General features: G+C 48.9%; 1 protein-coding gene across 3 annotated transcripts in view; it reads right to left on the minus strand.

The window, feature by feature from the left end:
* Positions 1-21,249, minus strand: part of ctif (CBP80/20-dependent translation initiation factor) — a 68,412-nt gene extending 47,163 nt beyond the window's left edge. For 2 of the 3 annotated variants that reach the window (XM_042336049.1, XM_042336039.1), the window contains exons 1-2: positions 21,007-21,249; positions 9,493-9,575 (exon numbers count right to left, since the gene is read on the minus strand). The gene's annotated coding sequence lies outside the window, so the exon portion shown is untranslated. Of the gene's footprint in view, positions 1-9,492; positions 9,576-17,722; positions 17,755-21,006 lie in introns of those variants that run through there. The other variant, XM_042336042.1, reaches the window with a different exon arrangement.
* Positions 21,250-21,569: the final 320 nt, after the last annotated feature.

The raw sequence follows: 21,569 nt of genomic DNA on the forward strand, positions 1-21,569 counted from the left end.
ATGACTCAAAAGAGCTTGTCAATAAATATTAAGCCAATCTTTGTAATTGATATTCTGCCTGTAACACCAAAGGTCTCAAAAACACTTCATAGAGAATCGGTGGTAGGCGTAGGCAAACGCAGCATTCAATTTACTCACAGCAAAGTCCCACAAACACATTTGTTTGTAAAGTGAGTGAAGTACTTTTAACTACAGGATGGGGTCGGAACCTGGGCGATGGAGCAGGGAGGGAGGTGGCCATAGGGCTGTGACTTTGTAGGGTTAACAGGAGCCGCGTGGGAAGGATTCCTGACTCAGCTCTAAGGAGCCATCACTTACCATCAAGGTCACTAGATGGTCATTTAGCAGCCGACAAGTGCATCTAATATAGTGCTTTCACGTCAGGAGGACTTACAGGACTTACTCTGCAGTGACCATCTATTTTGTAAGCAAACGCAGCAGCCAATTTGCAAACAACAATATCCCACAAATAACCATTAATTTAATGACCAATTTTTACTTGAGGGATTGTTGGCCAGGATACTGGGAGGGACCGCCCTTCTCTTTGAGCAGTGCGGTGGTATATGTAACATCCACCCGAACAGGTAGACGAGAACTCAAGTTTAAAGTCTCTTTCGAAAGATGGCACCTCTGACAATGCAGCAATGTCCTAGCTGGACCTCTGACAGTGCTCCCCCAGCACTATGTAGCAGTATCAGTCTAGACTGTATGAGTTCATAATAAATTAGTCACTCAATCCATGACTGTTTGTGGGATACTGTGCGCAATTGGCTTCCGTGTTTTGCCTACAAAAATATACAGTCAATTCATTATACAGTATATTCTGTGAAGCGCTTTGAACCATCTCAAAGACATAAGACACTATATCAAATGCAATGATTATTATTTATTATTAATTATCCCAAAATGGAGCTTGAACCAAGGTAAGAATGCTACCAACTGAGCCAGTTTGAAACTTCGCCTGAGTGTTTAATCTCCACACAGGAGCCTGGATGAGACGCATTTCAGATTGTTCACAATTGAGGGCGTCACAGCTGAGCCCCAACCCTACCACGTGAGATCACCTTATTATCTTGCAAATTATCTAGTCTGTATTGCAGCAATCTGCCACTGAGTCATTGCAGGCTCTATCCATCCCAATACCCACTGCTGTGAACTGGTAATACTGGCACAGTGCTGCTCCGTGATGCTCAATCTACATTTCAGTGTTGTATCATCCAAAGATTTGTGGGGTCCTGTAGCTCAGTGGTTACCTTCAAGGCCGGTCTCAAGACCTTTCTCTTTGACCGCGCCTTCAGCTCCCCTCTCGACTCTCTACCCCCTCCTCGCTCCCTCCCTTCCCTCCCCTCACCCTGACCATTTCCCCCCTCCTCGCTCCCTCCCTTCCCTCCCCTCACCCTGACCATTTCCCCCCTGCTCGGGTCCTGACCCAACTGTACAGCGCCTTGGGACGTCCTCCCGACGTGAAAGGCGCTCTATAAATGGAAACGTGTTGTTGTTGTTGTAGAGCACGTGCTTTGCAAGCAAGAGACCTGGGTTCGATTCCCGACAGTGTGAAACCTTGGGCAAGTTTCCTTACTCCACACCCCTGATGATAATCCCTCAAAAAAACAATAAATTGGTCATTTCAATCCATGACTGTTTGTGGGACACTGCTGTACTCAATTGGCTGCCGATTTCGCCCACAAATATACAATCAATTCACTTTACAGTCTATTCTGTGAAGCGCTTTGAGACGTCTAGAAGACGTGAAAAGCGTTATATCAAAAGCAAGGATTATTATTGTTATTATTATTATCTTCATTAGTCTCTGCAGGGAATGCAAATAGCATCTAAAGCCTTAAGGAGCTATATTGGTGCCAGGAGGAAATGACAGAGGAGGAACCCTGGGCGAGGTGGAGACTTTATGAAACTAACACCGTTTTGTCTGTTCAGGCAGATGTTAAGGCAGATGAAAGGCCAAGGGATTTTATGAGAGGAAGAAGTTATAGGCACCAGGCCATAAAGACCAGATGGTCACAGCTTCTAATCCCAGTGTGTGTTCACGACACTAATCTGAGGCAGGGCAGGAGTTGAGGGTATAATTGATCTCATTGCCCTGGGAAAACATTCAGGGCTTTCCTCGTGAGGAAACTGTGGATAATGGGGAGAGGACAAGTTTGGAGTTCTTTCTCCAATGTGATTTCTCCCCTACCCCATCGTCAAATATCCTACTGACACTCACTGAAAAGGATAATTGGCTACTTATGGCAAGGAACTGGGTGGTGAAACTGCCAAATACCTTCAAAGAGGGGAGGTAGAGGGGAAAAAAGCAAAAGCAAGGCCTGAACAAGAGAAAAATAAACAAAATGACGGAATAGTGTTCTCACATCTGTAACATACAAACGTCTTATATAATAGGTCCTCACAGATCAAAGTCTCCCTGCCTTCCATTTGTTATAAAAAGTAAACAGGTTAATTTGACTCTAGAACTCTGCTGCTCAGCCCCATTTGTCAAAGGTGGTAATTAGAGCCATGAAACTCTAAACCTGTTTTCTCCTGTACTATTGTCATGATCCAACCTCTGGATTTATTTTTTCAATCCGATTTAAAATGTTGTACACCTCTATGAGGTCCCCTCTGAGTTGTGATCTCTCAAAGTTGGGCCGGGCGGAGTACAGAGGAGGAGCCAGAAGAAGCATGGTCACTGGTTTATTATTCAATCACAATACACAATGCAACCAATGACAAGGAATGCAGGAGCTTTCCCCACATATAGAAAAGGATATGAGAGGCAAAACCCCAAATGGTTCCAGCCTAATATCAAGTTCATTATTTTAGTATTATAGTATTATAAGTGATGTGAGAAATTGGATCCAATAAAGTTTCTGCATTACTAACTTGTGGGGACTCTACTGTAATAACAATACATTTAATATAGCACCTTTGATATCAGGAAGACATCTCAAAGTGCTTCATAGGACAACAACAACAAGATTTCATTTAGAGAGCGCCTTTCACGTCGGGAGGACTTCCCAAGGCGCTGGACAGTTGGGACAGGACCCGAGCAAGGGGGAAATGGTCAGGGTGAGGGGAGGGAAGGAAGGCAGCGAGGAGGGGGTAGAGAGTCGAGAGGGGACAAACTAAAGCTTAGTGACTGTATCTTGAGAGCAAATGTGGCAGACAGTTTGGACTCAGCAGTGTCCAACAAACAACCATGAAGTGAATGACCAATTTTTATTTGGGGGATTGATGGCCAGGGCATTGGCAGAGAGAAACTCCCTTCTCTTTTCAAACAGTACCACTTGTAGAGTCCTATAGCTCAGTGGTTAGAGCACTCGCCTCGCAAGCGAGACCTGGCAGGGCAAAACCGTAGGCAACTTTCCTTTCTCCACACGCCTGATAATAATCCCTCAAAAAAAAAAAATTTGTTACTCAATCCACGACTGTTTGTGGGATACTGTTGTGCGCAATTGGCTACCACGTTTCACCCACAAATACAGTCAATTCACTTTACAGTATATTATACGAAGCGCTTTGAAACGTCTAGAAAATGTGAAAAGCGTTATATCAAATGCAAGGATTATTATTTCATCTGTGTCATCCACCTGAACACACAGATGGGGCCTCAGATTAAACATCTCATCCGAAGGATGGCACCTACGACAATGCAGTGCTCCTGCTCTCAGAATTTCCTGCTTGGACATGGGTGATGAGGTATATGTGACTTTATATTACAATATAATTATATCCTGGCTGCAATGATTTGTGCATTTATACATATTCCTAAATTGCCACTTTGGATAACTTGTCACTGAGCCCTTCTTCCTTGGAGTGATGAGTTATAAGAAGTTTACTGCATTAGGGTAGTTCGACTACTTATGGTTAAAGGGATATGGCCCTCAGAGGCAGACAGAGGGCAGCAGTGTTGGACATATTCAGTATCTTGGTTTAAATTAACTGCATATAATACACCCCTTCCCACCTCCACTGAGGAAAGCCTTCAGCTTTCACATACACATACACACCCGAACATAGCTTTACCACAACTTGTTGAGCTCACACTTCGGACAAAATTGAGAGAGAAAAAAAATCACTGATGTAGATCTTTTGGTAGATGGAAGTTACACGTGACTGACACATACGGAGTTACTTTGAAATGTATGTAAACATAGTCAGATCATGATTATGTGTTAACCTGACTCAGTTGGTAACATTCATGCTTCCGATCAGAATGTTATGTTTTCAAGTCCCAACTCCCTCTCTCTACTTTCACTTGCAACTTTAAAGCTATGACTTCACGTCCTACGGTCTTGGTGCACCTTAAAGTATTCTCCTGGGGATCGCTCTTAGGATTGTGCTCAACCCCAGGACAACTGCTGCGCTGGCAGATTGTCTGTCAGGACATTGCCTCCTAACCTCAAGCGCTGACAGCATCACTGTTCATAGATTCACTCTACACCTCAGAAAGCCTGTATTGAACCTTAGTGTCCTGTTCGACCCTCAGCTGTCCTTCAAACCCCACATCTGTGCCATGCCTTTCCCGCCTCCGCCACTGCCTTTCCCCACTCAGGGCTGCCGAGACCCTCATTCATGTAATCTTCAAGTCCAGGCTTGACCACGCTCCCTGCTCCCCAAACTCCCCAACTCGTCCCTCCACAAGCTGCAGATTATCCAGAACTCTGCAGCTCGTCTCTTCTCCCATACCAGGCTCCGTGAACCTAATTCCCTGCTCCACCTTCCCCACCCTGCCTGCCCCATTGGCAGTTTTCAGTCTTCAGCTTTTCTGTCCCCACCCTCTGGAACTCCATCCCGAATCCCTCCACCTTACCCCCACCCTTGTCTCCTGAGTTGTCCTTTCTCCCTCACATCCGCGCCACAACTGGCACCGCCTTCCATCACCTCCGTAACATCGCCAGACTACGCCATTACCATTACCTCATGCTGCTGAAACCCTGGTCCACGCCTTTGTCACCTCAAGGCTGGACTATGGGAAATCTCTCCTCGCCGGCCTTCCCGCCACCTCCCTCCACACTGCAGGTCATTCAGAACTCTGCAGCTTGTGTACTGTCCTGCACCAGGCTTCGGGACCACATCACTCCCACCCTCGCCCTCGCTAGCCTCCACTGGCTTCCCATCCCCCAGAGGATTGATTTCAAGATCCTCATCCTCACCTACAAGGCCATTCACGGCCTCCCTCCCTCCTACCTCTCCAACCTACTATCCCCCTACCTACCTGCCCGTACCCTCCGTTCCTCCGGCTCCGGTCTGCTCCACGTCCCCCGCCCCAATCGCCCTACCATTGGTGGTCGGGCCTTCAGCCTCTCAGCCCCGAGGCTCTGGAACTCTATCCCCAGTGCCTTCGCCGCCTCCTCCCTTTCCTCCTTCAAGGCCGGTCTCAAAACCTTTCTCTTTGACCGAGCCTTCAGCTCCCCTCTCGACTCTCTTCCCCTTTCTCGCTCCCTCCCACCCTCCCCTCACCCTGACCATTTCCCCCTCCTCGCTCCCTCCCCTCCCCTCACCCTGACCATTTCCCCCCTGCTCGGGTCATGACCCAACTGTGCAGCGCCTTGGGACGTCCTCCTGACGTGAAAGGCGCTTTATAAATGGAATCTTGTTGTTGTCTTGTTGTTGTTTAGGTTTCGTCTCCTTGGAGCTGAACAGGCTCGAAGATGAAATGCTTGCCAATGGAATCTCAGAATCGAGCCCTCTGTGACGGTTTCTAATCTGGTTCCTGAGGCAGGTGGTTCCTCAGTGTTCCATTGGACTGCTGATGACAGCATAGCCAACCTGGCCCAACGGCAGGATCTGGAAGGACAGACCAGTCACTGGGGGCAGGGAGTCATCCGACTCAGTTCCTATTAACCCTGCAAGCCAAAGCCCTAACGGTAGGGTTGTCCTAGCTGGACAAACAACGGGAAAGCTTGCCAGACAGCATCATCAATGGTAATATGTGGTTTCAGTTGGTTAGACTCCAGCAGTTACCCCAACACACACTCTGGAGTCCTCAAGCCTTGGGTCTCATCAACCTGAGCCTAATACTTTCCGGAATTAGGTAAGCAGTCTGCTTTCCTCCAGGGAGAGAGAGAGTGCGTTCCATTCCAACAATCAATCTCTGGGATTTCCGTGTGTAGGTGGGATGTATGGAATTCTCAGTTTGGTTTGGATAACTCTTAAGGATGGTGATGTGTTTCCACATGTGTCAGACAGCTGGCTGATCAAAAAAAAACCTCCTTCAAGACCTGTCTCAAGACCTTCAAGGCCTCAGGACTTTTCTGTTCTCAAGGTTTACTAACTCCCTATTCGTTTGTTTTGTTAAAACTCAGGGAATTAATTTTGAGGGCTGAGCCAAATAAACTGCTTCTAAACCTGTCTCAACCGTGCAAATGAGTAACAGTTCACACATTCTTCTGAGAATCCTTCAGGAGAAGAAACTATGAGGGTCAGGAAAAATGTTAAAAGATTTTGTACACACAATCTTTTAACATACACACAGTTTCTGCTATACACACACACACACACATACACCCATCCACACACGCATACAACGCACTTTTTCAGGGAGAGGGGGTGGTGTCTGAACACACTGAAGTACATCATTGCTGAATATACACACACATACAACACTCCCGTATGTGTAATACACACTATATTCCTGATGTACAACAATCCTATATATTATTACATAGATTAACTAAAATAATAGAATCTTACAGCACAGAATGAGGCCATTGACCCATTGTGCCAGGGCCCACTGTTTGATAGAGCTGTCCAATTCGCTCCACTCCCCCGCTCTTACACATAGCCCTACAATTTTTTCTTTTTCAAGTATCTATCCAATTCCCTTTATTATCGAATCTGTTTTCAACATCTTTCAGGCTGTACATTCCAGATCGTAAAAACAAACTGGGTAAAAAACATTCTCCTCGTCTCACCTCTGATTCTTTTGCCAATTATTGTAAATCCGTGTCCTCCGATTACCGACCCACCCGCTAGAGGAAACAGTTTTTCCCTAGCTATCAAACCCCCTCAATTTTTTTTAACACTTCTATTACAATAACAAACAACAAGTTACTTGTATAGCACTCGTCACATCGGAAAGATGTTTCAGGATGCTGGACAGTCAGAGTTTTTTGAACCCGAGCAGGAAGTTGGTGTCAGAGGGGTGGAGGGCAGAGTGGCCAAAGAAACAGTCGAAGAGGGGTGTCTGAACACACCGAAGTTCATCATTACTTTAGACAGGACTTGAAGGAGGCAAGAGAGGGGTGAGGCAGAGGGATTATAGGATAGAGCTCCAGAGTGAGGGCAGAGATGTTGAATGCCTGACCACCAATGGTGGGGCGGAAAGTGCAGGAGACCTGAAGCAGTCTGGTGTCCGCTGAGCGGAGGGAGCTGACAGGCTGACATGGGGTTAGGAGTTTGGAGGAGGGGGTGGGGGTGAGGGGGGAAGTCTGTTGAGGGCTTTGAAGGTGAGAACAAGGGTTTTATACTCAATTATCTGAGGATGGAGAGTCAGTGAAGACAGGCAAAAATGGGGATGATTAAATCTCCCCTCAATCTTCTCCGCTCTAAGGAGAACAATCCCAGCCTCTCCAGTCACTTCACATAACTGAAGTCCCTCATCGCTGGTATTTTTCTGCTAAATCTCCTTTGTTATTTTTCCAGGCGGACCTTGTATTTTGTAGGTTGTGCTCAGTGTTAAGCTCAAATATCTTAGATAAAGATTCTGTAAGGCAGACACTGTAGGGATTGCAGCAACTGTCTCAAATTCAGAATGACAGTCAAGCAGAGAAGCTTGTGAAATGACATTCGTAGATATACTAGTGCAGAGAGAAGACCATCATCTATTGTGGCTGTGCTGTGTCAGCTATCCAGTGGAGGTATCTCTACTTCAACGCCATTTGTTCGCCCACAAATATACAGTTAATTCACTTTACAGTGTGTTCTGTGAAGCGCTTTGGGACGTCCACCCGATGTGAAAAGCGCTATATCAAATGCAAGGATTATTATTATTATTATTATTCTCCTGCTCCTTTTGCACATATTTATACCTTCAGTCTTCCAAGTTCCAATTCTTTTTCCAATTCTCTTTTAAACACAGTTAGTCAGTGGTCCACCTACCTCATATCCCTTTGTGTAAGAATTCCAGCAGTAATTACTCAAATATTTCAATAGTAAAAGATTATTGATCCTAAGGTGTTTCATTATATTTCTGCCAGCAACATGTAAATGTAAATCACAGACCTAAAATTCCTCCGGCTTTTAACACTGAAGCCTGCAGATTCTAAAGATCTTCACACAAGCTGCATATCATCCAGAACAGCTTGTGTTCTCTCCCACACCAGCCTCTGTGACCCCATCACCCCCAACCTCGCCCGGCTGCATGGCTCCCCTCAGAGAATGGAGGTCAAAATCTTCGATCTCACCTTCAAGGCCCTTCACGGCCTTACCCAGTCCTACCTCTGATCTGCTAACCCCTTATGAACCTGTCCATTCCCTCCTCCGATTAGCAGGCTGTGGCCTGCTCCACATGTCCCACCCATCCTGCCCCACCATCAGCGGTTGGGCCTTCAGCCTCTCTACCCCAGCTCTTTGGAACTCCATCACACATTTCCTTCACCTCTTGTCTCCACGTCCATCTCAAGACCCTCCTCTTCGACCATGCCTTCAGTCACCCTCCTAGCCCTACCTCCTGCCCTCCATTCCTCTGGATGCCAAATATCCTCCCCACCAAGCTTGGGTCCAAATCTCTGACGATCCAGCACCTTGGGACATCATCCCGATGTGAAAAGCGCCACACAAGTGTAATTTTGTATTGTATTGTAACCCTCAGCAGGATTTTAGAAGTGTTTTCTGCAGACCTTAATTCTCCCTCTCCCCCCTAAATTAATAATATACCATTTTATATAACGCCTTTTCATGTCTTTGAGATGTCTCAAAGCCCTTCACAGAATACACAACAACAACTTACATTTATATTGCGCCCTTCACTCGGGGTAGCGTCCTGTAGTGCTTGACAGTGGTGGAGTCTGACACCGAGCCAGGGGAAGATGGAGGGAGGATGTGACCAAAAGCACGATCAAAAAATCGAGGTGAATTGACTGTATATTTTGTGGGTGAAAGGAGATAGCCAATTGCGTACAGCGGTGTCCCACAAACAGTCGTGGATTGAGTGACCAAATTATAATTTAAAAAACAAATTATTTTTAAAAGGTATTATTACCCCAAGGAAAGCAATCCTCCAATCGACTAACATCCAGGTTCTTATTTACTGCTAGGTAAACATAAGCATGTGGAGTAAGGAACTTGCCTATCGTTTCTCCCTTCCTGGGAATTGAACCCAAGTCCTCTCGCTTGCGGTAAGTACTCTAACCAATATGGTACAGGACTCTACAAATTAACACAGAATAGAAGAACTTTTCAATATAACATTTTAAGAGAATGGTTTTAATGCTGAGAGAGAGAAAGTGCAAGAGAGAGACCATGAAGAATTTCATGTGTTTTAGAACTTACTGAATGAAGCTAGCAGGTTTCTGTACTCGAAACAGATTCAGGAGGTCATTCAGTCTGTTCAAGCCCATTTCTTCATGATGGATCTATCAATAATAATAATACTTACATTTGGTATAATGCCTTATCACATCATTGAGACATATCAGTGCTTCACAGGGATTACTGTGACTGTAAATTTAGAAGTGAATGCGGTGGCCAATTTGTGAACAGCAATGTCCCACAACCAACCATGAAGTGAATGACAACCTTTATCTAAGGGATGTTGGCCATAGCACTGAGAGAAACTCCCTTCTCTTTCTGAGTATTGTCATGGGATCTTTAATGTCCACCTGAACAAAACATTTGTCTCATCCAAAGATGGCACATCTTTGGCACGTTTATGGTTAAAATATTTAAACTAGGGTCCCATCTGCTTGCTTAGGTGAATTTTAAAGATCTTATGTCTCTATTGGAATAGAATTTCTTTGATATCCTAGCCAATAATCCTCCAAATAGAACTGAATGTTCGTTCATGGCTGATGTTGCTGTGCACAAACTGGGCGCCACATTCACTTACAAATACAGTTACTACATGACAGAAAAAGTACGAAGGGTTTTGGTGACATCAACATTATACATACTGTATCCCACCCAGCTCGACTCCCAGCCCCAACTCAGTTGGATATCTAGCATTGCCAAGAGCTTTGTTATCTTACTGACGTGAAAGATACTGTATAAATTTAAAATTGTAATATATATAAAATGGAAGGATCGTTAATTTACGTCAATGGTTTTAGGCTAAGAACATGAGTCATCTCAAGCCTCAGATTTGTGCTTGTTCATTTTTTTCTTTCATTTCCCTCTCGTGAAATTATTTGCCACACAAAATAAAGACTTGTGAGCATTTCTAAATGCTGAGAGTGCTATCTGATACAGCCCAGCAGAATCAATCACATTGTATTCCTTTGTCTTGACCGTCCAGATATGTTATCTGCTCTGGATTTCCATACAACTCCATTCTCCTGGTAAAAATAGTATTGATCAACTTAACCAGGTCCCGAGGACAGTGAAACATAGCACACGAGTAGGCTATTCAGACTTTCAAGTCTGTTCCATCATTCTATAAGATAACGGTTGATCTGTACCTCAAGTCCAGTTACCCGCCCTTGCCCCATATCCCTTAATACCTTGACCTAACAAATATCTATCTATCTCCGTCTTGAAAATGTGAATGGATCCAGCAGCCACCAGTTTGGGGGAGTAATTGCAGGTTTCCATGACCCTTTGGCTGAAAAAACACCTCCTAATTTTATTCCTAAATGGCCTAGTTCTAATTTTAAGATTACTCCACCTTGTTCTGTATTCCACTACCAGAGGAAATAGTGAAGCTGCTGCTGAAACCTCATGGAAATCTGCCCTAACATGCGAAGTGCAGAGATCTGAATTAGAGAATCTGATCATCATCTGAATTTGATCTGAAGACTAATAGTAATTATTGAACTCGATACAGCGCCTTATCGCATTGTTTATTCTAAAAGTGCTTTACTGACAACAATGCTAACCCCACTTACTAAACCGAACCCTAACTAACTATTCAATATAAAGTGATGTGACTGTGTGCAGCCAATTGGCACACTGCAATTTCCCACAGTCATGGAGTGAATGACCAATTTTATCTGGGGGATTGTGGCCAGGTCACCAGGAGAAACACCCTTCGCTTTTTGAATAGTGCCATGGGATCTTTGATGTCCACCGGGACAGGCTTAATATCTCAATTGCAGGACAGTACCTCTGACAATGCAGCATTACCCCCCCCCCCGCACTGTATTACTGTGTCAGTGTAGATTATATGGTTCCCAAATTCTGATGTGCGGCTTGAACGCACAACCTTCTGTCTCAGAGGTAAGTGCACTACAGATTGACACCTCGCTCTTTGAACAATTTAAAAGTAGTCAAGATTTCAGACCAAATAGTAGAAATTTGGAATCCTTTATTATTCCATATGCCACAAAAGGAGAAAGAACATTATGTAAATGAGGTAAAATCCCCATATAGTTGGGGGCTACAATTGTGCCTCAGCATCCCTTGGTTAAGGAGGAAAATAAATCAGATAGGCTTATTGTTTCTTACCACAAGCTTGCTAGAATTGTTCTGAAGTGCTACTCACATGAAGGGCACTATATAAATGCAAGTAGCCGTTAAAAGTATGGTTGTATGTTTGACGGGAAGGCGGTGTGAATGTGAGACGAGGACAGGAATAAACTCAGCTGTGACCCTCCACACTGCAGGCAATCAGTGTCCCATTGCTCACTATTAAAGTTCACATAGGAAGACCTTGGGCGAGGTAGCAGAGAAAGACATCCCAAGCATCCTGCAGATCAACCCCTTCCAAAAGGACGGGAGAAACAAAAGGAAAAACATGAACTGAAAAAATATTACATAAGAAAATGTACAACCAAAAACACATCTAGTTCTCTAATCTTTCTCACATTATGCTATAGCCTTGCAGCTCAGTGGTTAGGGCATTCGCTTGGCAAGCAAGAGACCTGGGTTCGATTCCCGGCAGGACGAAACCTTAGGCAAGTTTTCTTACCCACACGCCTGATAATCATCCCTCAATAAAAAAAAACAATAATAAATTGGTCACTTTGATCCAAGACTTTTTGTGAGACACTGCTGTGCGCAATTGGCTGCTGCGTTACGCCCACAAAATATACAGTTAATTCACTTTACAGTACATTCTGTGAAGCGTTTTGAGACGTCTAGAAGATATGAAAATACAAATACAAGGATTATTATTACTCTCGGGACACGTAAGTCTCATTTGTGTCATTATTTTATGCTTGTAATTGCAGAGAAAAAGAACAGCAACAGGAATCTGGATGTTAGTGAAGATAGCAAGAATTGTGGCTTGGCTGCGATGGCGCCTTTGGTGAAATAACCTGACAAACTTGCTACTGAGCCTCCCATGTTGAGAATGGCTGCCTGGGGAAGTGTGCAGTGGAGGTTGCCAAATGGTTGAGATGTGTGAAATACAAGTCATATTTTCGCCGGTGGCCTAGTGTTGCGACTTAGAAGCTTGTGGCTTTACAGGTCTGGGTGATGAGTGGAGGTATTTTGGATATGTTTCACCTTGCTATGCATTTACTCTTATTATAATAATAATCTTTGCATTTGATATAGTGCTTTTCATGTCTTCAAAGCGCTGCACCGAATATATTGTAAAGTGAATTGACTGTATATTTGTGGGTGAAATATGGCAGCCAATTGCCAATTCTGTTATCTCACCATCCTGGCCCAAGGCGAAAGAGGGGTTTGGTTATTGGGTGTGCAATCATTGGCAGGAGAGCATCTCATCGTTGCAAAGCTTCAAATGCAAACATGTTTAGTTTTCTCATACTTATACTTCTCAAGTATAGCGTCTATCCTGATTGTTTCGCGCCAGCGCCTCTGCATCTCAGACTCTGACAACATCAAGCTCCATGGTTACACAGTACAACTCACCAAGCCTGTAAGGAATCTAGGTATCTTGTTCGACCCTCAACTATCTTTTCTCCCTCACATTCAAGCGATGACTTGTTCTGCCTTCCCTCACCACCGTAACATTGCCTGACTCTGCCACCACCTCACCCCTCAGGCCGCTGAAACTCTTGTTCATGCCTTCATCGCCTCCAGGCTCGACTATGCAAATGCTCTGCTTGTCGGCCTTCCCAACCCCTCCCTCCACAGGCTGCAGATAATCCAGAACTCTGCAGCCCGTGTCCTCTCCCGCACCAAACTCCGTGACCCCATCTCCCCCATTCTCGCCCGACTCCACTGGCTCCCTATCCTTCAGAGGATACAGTTCAAGATCCTGGTCCTCACATACAATGCCCTCCATGGCCTCGCCCCACCCTACCTCTGTGGCCTCCTAACCCCCCACCAATCCGCCCGCTCCCTCCGCTCAGCCGGCTCTGGCCTGCTCCACGTCCCCCACCCCAACCGCTCCACCATTGGTGGGACAGCCTTCAGCCGCTCTGCCCCCAACCTCTGGAATTCCATGCCATCGGCCACCCCTCTTCCCCTCCCTTACTCCCCCAACCCCAGCTCGGGTCTGAAATGCTGTACTCTGTCCAGCACCTTGGGACGTCCTCCCGACGTGAAAGACAATATACAAATGTAATCCTGTTGTTGTTGTTATCTGCTTATACTTTTCAAGTATAGCATCTTTATCTGCTTATACTTCTCAAGGATAGCGTAAGAAAGATTAGAGAAATAGATACTTTTTTTAAAATGTCGCCTGCCTCTCACTGCCTACCTGTAACTCAAACCCAGTGGCTAAACACAGCATTCTCCCTGTCTGCACTGAGGTCAACATCAAAAGAGACCTCTAAAACTTTCAAAGTTGTTCTCAAGAGCACAGGAAGGTCTCTTCTTCCCCCCTCACGATGAACTAGTGGTAAGCCACAGCCCGGTCAACAAGCAAAAGTAATAATAATAATCCTTGCATTTGATATAGCTCCTTATCACTTCTTCGAGACATCTCAAAGCACTTCACAGAATATACTGTCGAGTGAATTACTGTATATTTTGTGGCTGAAACATGGTAGCCAATTGCAGACAGCAGTGTCCCATAAACTATTATTATTTTTATTGAAGGGATTACTACCCCCAGAAAAGCAATCCGCCAATTGACTAACAACTGGGTTCCGACTTACTGCTAAAGCCTGTAGAGTAAGGAAACTTGCCTAACATTTCGCTCTGTATGGAAATCGAATCCTGGCCTTCTCGCTTGCAAGGCAAGTGCTCTAACCAATACGCGGCAGGACTCCATACAAGTACAGATAAAAAAAGGTTCACAGTTTGTGTTAACTATCTTAACCCATGTTACATTTGGGGCTACACTAGTCGCAATCCTTCGGAGGGAGAGAAGAAAACAAACACAGGGTTTTGCTCCTAGGCCTATTTTAAATTTTGCACAAGCTTAAAAAAATGTAAATCATTCTGTGCTCTTATTTTCTTTCACAGGATTGGTTTGCATGAAACAGATCCTTGGGCCCATCTGATCTCATCCTTCCAGAACACCTCTGTTACCGTCATCTCATCACAGCATCAAGCTGTTTTTTTTAATGTATTGTTGGAGCTGCCATTATTCAGATAAGAAATGACGGTTCCTGTTCTACAAATGAAAGTTAATGATTCCTGCTATATTATTTCTCCTGGTGTCCTGAAATCCCATCTCATCCAAAATGCAGAATAATCATCGTTCAGCTGATTGATATATATATTCACTGATTTGCTACCATTTTGCCTACATAATGATAGTTCAAGGTAAGGTGTGTGAAGAATTTTGAGAAATTCCTGGAGGGAGGATAGCCTTAAAAGAGAACCAAGACAATTAGAACTGAGGTCAGAAAGCATTTTACAGAGGGTGTGAAGATGTGAACAGGGCCTCTCCCCAGAATGCTGCAGAGGTGGAATCAACAGGATTAGAAAGAATTAAGAGAGAGATAAAAACTTGGGTAGCAGAAGTATCAGGGCGGTATCGTGAAAGGACAGGGAATTGGGATTAAAAAATCTGCCAAATTTTAACAAACTAGTGGAACAAGCTCATCGAGCTGGATGACTTCCTCTCATGTTTTCCTACGTTCCTATGTTATTATCAGCCTGGAGCAGTGGAAGCTTCCGAATCAGAAGGTTGTGGGTTCAAGTCCCACATAGTCTAAACTGACACTCCAATGCAATTCTGGGGTGTGTTGCATTGTCAGAGATGCTGTCCTACAGATGAGACGTTAAACCAAGGTATCTTCTGTAGATCCCATCGAACTATGCAGAAAGAGAAGGGAGTTTTCCCTACTGTTCTAGCCCACAATTCCCAAAATAAAAATTGGTCACCCAATCTTTGACTGCGTGTGGGACATTACTGTATTCAGGCACAAAATACAGTCAATCCACTTTATATTATATTCTGTAGCACTTGGGAGACATCTTGACGACATGATAAGAACAGCAGCTATCCCACAGCACTGGGCAGTGCTAGCCTAGACACAGTTCAAAGTCCTGATTGTGGGGCTTGAAGTTATACCCCTCTAAATCAAGAGGAAAGAGTACTACCAGTTGAGCCAGACTGACACCTAAATTGCAAGCGTGTGGTATGTGTGGCTGTTATTCCCATCCTGTCAAATAATGACATTCACAAGTGATACACACACACACACACACACACACTCACTAACAAATATTTACATATATATTGTCCCGTTCATGTCATGAGGACATCTCCAAACGCTTATCCCGTTCATGTCATGAGGACATCTCCAAACACAATTGAGAGTAGCTATTTTGATGAGAAAAATGAAAGAACTTGCATTTTGTACCGTTTTCCTCGATACGTTAAAATCCTCATGATGTGAAAGGCACAATATTAAAGATTTTTTTTATTGCCAAGCGGCTCAAAGCGCTCTGCAATAATTACTGTCAGACACAGTGACCCTTTTTTTTAAGGCAGCTGCGGGAGCCAGTTTTGTGCACATCAAGATCCTAGAAAACAATCAATGAATCCAGAGAAAGTTCCATCCCATTTGGGATAGTGCCACAGTGTTGTTAACATCCACCTGAAGAACAGGAAGACAGGACGTTAGTTTGACGTCTCAGCAAAGGGCGGCGTCTTTGACACTGACCGCCCCCTCGGCACCGCACTGGAATGTGAGCTCAACTGCTAACGTGGGATTTCACAAAAATGATTTGGATGAGGAAGGCCATTCGGTCGATCCAACAGCATCTTATCAGCCCATCTTATTGTGCCTCCATCACAACACCAGACCAACCCCACTCCATGGTACTGTATCCACTGCCAACTAAGCCAAGTTCAGGGCGGGAGGATCTCCCATTGCCCCCCAAGGATGGAGTTATCCACTCAGAACTGGTGATACCCAGAGAGCCCAAACCCCGTAACAGTCAGTGCTGCAGAGGGGGAAAGGGAAGCAATAGGAAAACAACCCCGAGCTGGGGGTGCAATAAACAGAAATCTGCCCCCCCTCACCTCCCTCCCCCTCCTCTCCCTCCCCTCACCTCCCTCCCCTCCCCTCAACCCTCCTCTCCCTCCCCCTCCTCTCTCTCCCCCCTCCCCTCACCCCTCCCTCCCCTCACCCCTCCCTCCCCTCACCCCTCCCTCCCCCTCCTCTCACCTCCCTCCCCCTCCCTCCCTCCTCTCCCTCCCCTCACTCCCCCTCACCTCCCTTCCCCCCCCTCCCCTCACCTCCCTTCCCCCCCCCTCCCCCTCACCCTCCCCTCACCTCCCTCCCCCCCCTCCCTCCCCTCACCCCTCCTCTCCCTCCCCCCCCCCCTCCCCTCACCCCTCCCCCCCCTGTTCCGGGCTATTAAACTGCACCGCACCCAACCCCCCGGTGGATTGGATACCTTAACGTGGGCACTCGTGGCGTCGGGAGGAAACTGCGGCCACACAGTGCAGTGCGCGGTCAGGAAGAGATGGGCTTTGGGAACTGCGGGTCACGTGGCAGATGTCGGTCAGAGAGAGAGAGAGAGAGGAGAGAGGAGAGAGAGAGGAGAGAAGGAGAGAGAGAGGGGAAAAAAACGCCTTAAAGGCGCTCAAAGCAGTTGTCTCCCTCTCCTCCTCCGCCCGGAGCTGTCACACGGTAACTCACGGCGGGGGGGCGGGGGGGGGGGGGGTCTGCACGGCCCGGACCGGACATCACATCACATCAGATCAGATCCCGGGGAAGGAGTGGAAGCGATGTGACTCACAGCCGCACCCGCGCCCCTCCCGTCAGGGACTCGGCCGTCGCTGCAATCTTCGACCCCATTAGAGAGCACAGACCCTCCACTAACAGCGACCCCCGCATTCCCGACCCCCGCATTCCCGACCCCCGCATTCCCGAGCCCCGCATTCCCGAGCCCCGCATTCCCGAGCCCCGCATTCCCGACCCCCGCATTCCCGAGCCCCGCATTCCCGAGCCCCGCATTCCCGACCCCCGCATTCCCGACCCCCGCATTCCCGAGCCCCGCATTCCCGACCCCCGCATTCCCGAGCCCCGCATTCCCGAGCCCCGCATTCCCGACCCCCGCATTCCCGACCCCCGCATTCCCGAGCCCCGCATTCCCGACCCCGCATTCCCGACCCCCGCATTCCCGAGCCCCGCATTCCCGAGCCCCGCATTCCCGAGCCCCGCATTCCCGAGCCCCGCATTCCCGAGCCCCGCACGCGATGCAAAATAACGGGCGTCACAAGAATGCACGTCAACTGTGTACAGACCGGGAAGTCGGTTACAAAGGATCCGATCGGCGGTGAGAAGGAGACAGGGATGGAGGGGGGGGGGGGGAGGGAGGGGAGGGGGGGGGAGGGGGGAGGGAGGGGAGGGGGGGGGAGGGGGAGGGAGGGGAGGGGGGGGAGGGAGGGAGAGGGGGGGCGGGGGGGAGGGGAGGGAGAGGGGGGGGAGGGAGAGGGGGGGGGAGAGGGAGGGGGGGGAGGGAGGGGGGGGGTAGTGTCGCCTGAGAAAGGATCGGGAATAACGAAGGCATTTCGGAATTGCTCGTGAAATCGTCCGATTACAGGCGATGGGATCGATGGATCGATCCCTTTGTCCCCGCGCTCTGCCCTCACTCCCTCACTCCCTCACTCACTCCCTCACTCCCTCACTCACTCACACCATCGATAGCCTCTGTTCACACAATGACCAAAAACTCTAAAGTGACAATTAATAATGATCAAAGGAATAATACCAACCGCCGCCTCCACACACACACACACACACCAAATCACTGCAATACGCAAGTTACTGTACCCCCCTCCCCTCCCCCCCTTCCCCTCTCCCCCCCCCCACACCCCCCCTCCCCTCCCCCCCTCCCCACCCCACACCACCCCCCCTTCCCCTCCCCACCCCCCACACCCCCCTTCCCCTCCCCACCCCCCACACCCCCCTTCCCCTCCCCACCCCCCACACACCCCCCCCTCCCCACCCCCCCACCCCCCCACTTCACTGCATTTCAATGCACTCTCAGTCCCAGACATCTCCAGTCAGTGGGTTTCACGGTGTATCTCTGTCGGATGTGGGTATTAAAAGGACTGGAATTCGCACACAGTCTCAGTAACAATAAACCCTCTGAACAATCAGCGCTGTTCGGATGTTACAGGACATCTTTGTTTCAAAAAAATGAACCTTTGTATCATTCCTTTATACATATATTAACAAAAGCCCCTCATGGTAACATATCGAAACTACAGCAGTTACATTTTAACAAGCCGTTAAAAAGCGCACACAGTACTCGCCCAGCACAGCTCAGTCCAGCTCAGCCCAGCACAGCTCAGCCACAGCCCAGCACAGCTCAGTCCAGCTCAGCCCAGCACAGCTCAGCTCAGCCACAGCCCAGCACAGCTCAGCCCAGCACAGCTCAGCCCAGCCCAGCACAGCTCAGCCCAGCTCAGCCCAGCCACAGCCCAGCCCAGCACAGCACAGCTCAGCCACAGCCCAGCACAGCTCAGTCCAGCTCAGCCCAGCACAGCACAGCTCAGCCACAGCCCAGCACAGCTCAGCCCAGCACAGCTCAGCCCAGCACAGCTCAGCTCAGCCACAGCCCAGCACAGCTCAGCCCAGCACAGCTCAGCCCAGCCCAGCACAGCTCAGCCCAGCACAGCTCAGCCACAGCACAGCCCAGCACAGCACAGCTCAGCCACAGCCCAGCACAGCTCAGCCACAGCCCAGCACAGCTCAGCCCAGCACAGCTCAGCCCAGCCCAGCACAGCTCAGCCACAGCCCAGCACAACCAGCCACAGCCCAGCACAGCACAGCACAACCACAGCACAACCAGCCACAGCCCAGCACAGCTCAGCACAGCACAACCACAGCACAGCACAGCACAACCACAGCACAGCTCAGCACAGCTCAGCTCAGCCACAGCCCAGCACAGCTCAGCCCAGCACAGCACAGCCACAGCCCAGCACAGCTCAGCACAGCACAGCTCAGCCCAGCACAGCACAGCCACAGCCCAGCACAGCTCAGCACAGCACAGCTCAGCCCAGCACAGCACAGCCACAGCCCAGCACAGCTCAGCCCAGCACAGCTCAGCACAACCACAGCTCAGCCCAGCACAGCACAGCTCAGCCACAGCACAGCACAGCTCAGCCACAGCCCAACCACAGCACAGCTCAGCACAGCTCAGCCACAGCCCAGCACAGCTCAGCCACAGCTCAGCCACAGCCCAGCACAACCACAGCCCAGCACAGCTCAGCCCAGCTCAGCCCAGCACAGCTCAGCACAGCCCAGCTCAGCCCAGCCCAGCTCAGCACAACCACAGCACAGCTCAGCCACAGCCCAGCTCAGCCACAGCACAGCACAACCACAGCACAGCTCAGCCACAGCCCAGCTCAGCCACAGCCCAGCTCAGCCACAGCACAGCACAACCACAGCACAGCTCAGCCACAGCCCAGCTCAGCCACAGCCCAGCTCAGCCACAGCACAGCACAACCACAGCACAGCTCAGCCACAGCACAGCTCAGCACAACCAGCCACAGCCCAGCACAGCTCAGCACAGCACAACCACAGCACAGCTCAGCTCAGCACAGCACAACCACAGCACAGCTCAGCACAGCTCAGACACAGCACAGCTCAGCACAACCAGCCACAGCCCAGCTCAGCTCAGCACAGCTCAGCACAACCACAGCACAGCACAGCTCAGCCACAGCCCAGCACAGCACAACCACAGCACAGCTCAGCACAACCAGCCACAGCCCAGCACAGCTCAGCACAGCACAGCTCAGCCACAGCCCAGCACAGCACAACCACAGCACAGCTCAGCACAGCACAACCACAGCACAGCACAACCACAGCACAGCTCAGCACAACCAGCCACAGCCCAGCTCAGCCACAGCACAGCTCAGCACAGCCACAGCTCAGCACAGCACAACCACAGCACAACCCAGCTCAGCACAACCCAGCTCAGCACAGCCACAGCACATCTCAGCCCATCTCAGCCTCAGCACAGCCCATCTCAGCCCAGCAGCACAGCTCAGCCCAGCACAGCCACAGCCCAGCACAGCCACAGCTCAGCCCAGCACAGCCCATCTCAGCCTCAGCACAGCCACAGCTCAGCACAGCTCAGCCCAGCACAGCTCAGCCCATCTCAGCCTCAGCACAGCCACAGCTCAGCACAGCTCAGCCCATCTCAGCCCCACAGCACAGCTCAGCCCATCTCAGCCTCAGCACAGCTCAGCCCATCTCAGCCCCACAGCACAGCTCAGCCCATCTCAGCCCCACAGCACAGCTCAGCCCATCTCAGCCTCAGCCCATCTCAGCCCAGCAGCACAGCTCAGCCACAGCACAGCTCAGCCCATCTCAGCCTCAGCCCATCTCAGCCCAGCAGCTCAGCCCAGCAGCACAGCTCAGCCACAGCACAGCTCAGCCCATCTCAGCCTCAGCACAGCCACAGCTCAGCCCATCTCAGCCCCACAGCACAGCCCATCTCAGCCCAGCAGCTCAGCCCAGCAGCACAGCTCAGCCCATCCCAACAAACATCACAACGATCCTTAGGATCTCGCCTGACCTTTTTGGAGAGTCTCTGAGGCCGGGTAGGAAGGGGGGAGTCAGTCCTCTTAGTGTCTCCTCAGATTGAATAGTTTGTTTTGCTTCCTCCCCCCCTCTCTCTCTCTCTCTCTCACTCACACACACACACAAAGCAAAATAGGTTTGTGCTCCTCCTTGGGAGTAAATGCTCCCGAAGCCCAGGCTCAGGGCGGGGAGGGGAGGGTTGGTGGCCAAGAAATGCCAGGAAATGCACACGCAACGGTGCTGGGACAGCCACTGGACATGAGCAGTGCTGCAGCTGAGGGGAATCTGGGAGTTGTAGTCAATTTGCACAACACAAACCCTTTTTGAAACCTATACTCCATTCCATTCCCCCCTACCTTCCCTCTCTCTACACCCCACCCACCCCCCACCCACCCTTCTCCTTCTTCTTCTTCTTCTTCTTCTCCCCGCATCGTGCACAATCGAGAAAATAATGTCTCGCCATACGGTATATAGTTTGGGGCGTGACGCGCCATGCGACCGGCTTAGGGTGGTGAGAGGCAAACTGGATGGCCCTCGGTCTTGTTTTGTCCAGCAAAT

The sequence above is a fragment of the Callorhinchus milii genome, unplaced genomic scaffold (assembly GCF_018977255.1).
Source record: "Callorhinchus milii isolate IMCB2004 unplaced genomic scaffold, IMCB_Cmil_1.0 Scaffold1, whole genome shotgun sequence".
Taxonomy (NCBI): Eukaryota; Metazoa; Chordata; class Chondrichthyes; order Chimaeriformes; family Callorhinchidae; genus Callorhinchus; species Callorhinchus milii.